Source organism: Apis dorsata, unplaced genomic scaffold (genome assembly GCF_000469605.1).
Source record: "Apis dorsata unplaced genomic scaffold, Apis dorsata 1.3 scaffold_123, whole genome shotgun sequence".
Taxonomy (NCBI): domain Eukaryota; kingdom Metazoa; phylum Arthropoda; class Insecta; order Hymenoptera; family Apidae; genus Apis; species Apis dorsata.
The window spans coordinates 56,971-59,807 of record NW_006263416.1 but is presented as its reverse complement, the minus strand read 5'-3'; positions in this window follow the sequence as shown (position 1 = coordinate 59,807).

The window sequence follows — 2,837 nt, the reverse complement described above, 5'->3', positions numbered from 1 at the left end:
GGGAACGCGGCAGGCGAATGCCAGGTGAAAATGTCGCGGCGGGAGTGACATTTCAATTAATGTGTAGCTGTTGCCGCGCGCGTGGGAAGGGACACGGTGGCGTGTGCGCTTCTTCTTTCACGGGGACGGTGGTTGCAGGTGCAGGGAAAAATTCGAGGATCGCGGGCTTGGGTGCAGGTTACGCGCGGAGAACGTGATGGATGATCTTTGGTGAGAATATCGCTTCGTTAAATGGGATTATTGTGGATCTTTATATGAGATCGAATGTGGTTAAAAATAAAAAGGGATTATTTTTCGAACGTTATAAAACCTTTCGATGTTTTTTCGCACGTTATTTTAGATCTTTGTAATATGTTTTTTTCAAAATTATAAGACATTTGAATATAGATTTGTATATATGTCTCTTTCACGTTTCGAAAGTAAAGCACTTTCTTAATGAAATTAATTTTAAAAACTTTTAAACGAGAATGTACTTTTTAATATGACAGCGTGTTATTTAAAATCTTGATAAAAGGAAAATACGTATGTTTCAGATAGTAATCGATTTTATCTGCCCAGAATACCAAGTGATTCCTCTTACGTAGAGATTCTACGTATGACACTTAATGCGGTTACGATAGAACCAGTTTTCGGTACCTGGAACACTTTTCGAAATTTTTACTTCGCTGATTCTCAATACTCATCTCTTTCTCGGAAATATAATGATTCATTAACCAGTTTGTTTTCAAATAATACATTTCTCAGTATTCGATTTTATATATTCAATGGCATAGAATAAAAAACTATAGAAGAAACTTATGGAATCCAGAATTCTCCGATTTATCACAAAAAAAAAAATTGATTGCTCAAGAAAATTCGCAATTCAACGAAAATCAAAGCGCGATCAAACACTTCTAAAAACAAATGTTTCCAGGAATAAAATTTCAAAGGCATTCACATCGATATTTATCAAATTTCTCCACACAATTTTTACTTCCACGAATGAATCTCAAATCCCCTCCGACACCTCTCGAAACTCGTTCAAACGGCAAAAAACCTGCAGCCCCTCCCAGCAAAAGCAAAAGCAAACCTTTCGTATTCAATTTTCAATTTGCGGCATAAGAATTGCGCCGCGTTCCCTCCGCCGTAATAATATCTGTGTCGCTCGATAATAAATGGCAAGCGCCATCGCGTTCGTCGCGCATTCGAGCACGTCAAATGATTATAAGAGCGGGACGGGGGAGAAGAAAAGTCCAGATGAATCATCCGTATACCGTGGAATGCCCTCCTTCCTTTTTGCGCTCCTCGTACCCGCTTCGAGAGTGCTCGACCACGCTCACGAGCGTGGTAATGAGCGACGACGCAGGCGATAACTATTAACCAGATTGTTCGGTTAACGACGAAGGCGATGAGAAGCGTATCTACGCGAATCACGTAGATGGAAACGAGGCGCTTTCGTTTATCAAGGACGCCGACGAAACTCGCTCGCGGGTGCGCAATTCTAATCGGTTTGTACACCGAGCCGAATAAAGGACGATCGGGATAAAATTACCCGGCATCCGGCAAGCGAGAGACGCTTCATTTAGTAACCGTGAATGGGAACATCGAGGAAACATTACGCCTCTTTCAACGTTACGTCTGACTTCATCCTGTCCACGCTACTACTAGTGTAAGTTGGTTTTTCTCTGTGTTTCTGTATCCGTATTTTCATTTTTCTTTTCCTTTTTTCTTTTTCTTTTTCTTTTTTTTTTTTTCGTTTTCTCGTTAAGCAAGTCGGATTGAGGGAGGGGAGGAGAGGGGATGGGATAAAATATCCCGCGTTGCGCAAGATTTGACGAGGGTTTATTATCGTTATGAGTGCGCGTTCTTAGGTCTTTGAAATGTCAGGTTTGTGTTCCACATTTCTTTTATACGGAGGAGAATACGTTTGTTGGATTCGAGAAAGATGGTTAGATCGTTAGAGATTGATCGATCTTAAGATCGATTTAGTCGAGATTAATTCGGTGATTAGATAGTTATCGAAGCTGCAACCAATCTTGTAATGCTTCGCATCTTGTAATTTAAGTATATTAGAAGTAGTTCGAAGGAAATAAACAAGAATTCAACTTCTAATAAAAGTATTCTCCTACGATTCTTGCGCGTTTCAGAACTCTGTAAATCATTTCTCTGTATACTTTATTTTTAATCCATTTTGTCAATAACACTTTACTTTGTTAAGAATCTAAATCCAAGAATAATTTTGAAAAATATCAAATATAAATGTGGACGGTTACAAAAGTATACAATCTTGCATAAAATTAATTAACAATTTCTTTTATATTTTATATAAAATCAAAATTTTTCACAAAATCTTATTAATCAATTTTTAAATTATACATAAGGAATTCTTTGAGATTTCTTTTCTTAAAGATTCATAACTGTTATAATCTAATAACAGACAATTCATATACGCTTCCTAATTTTCCAGATACCATCCCATCCCAGCCAGCCTCTAGAAACTGGATCAAGGCCAACTCTTACACAAATCTCCCATCGAAATTCACTAAACCGTCCCTCCGCTTTCTCCTCATGGCTCACCATGAAAACCCATCACCACGAAAAAGGAGGAAGGGAGATTCCACGAAGTGGCAAAGGTAGAAACGAGTCCTCCGTCCAGTTGCTCGCCGTTTAAACGATCTCTTAATTACCCGGACACGGTTGAAAACGATCTCTGCGACCATCCTTTACGGCCGACACCCGTGTACCTCGTAGACGAGAGGAGGAACAAGTGGACAGGGGTCCAATTTCGGCGAAGCAGCAATTACAAGGAGAACCAGGACCAATTGGCCCCCTTTTCTTCATTTTCTCTACCCCCCCTC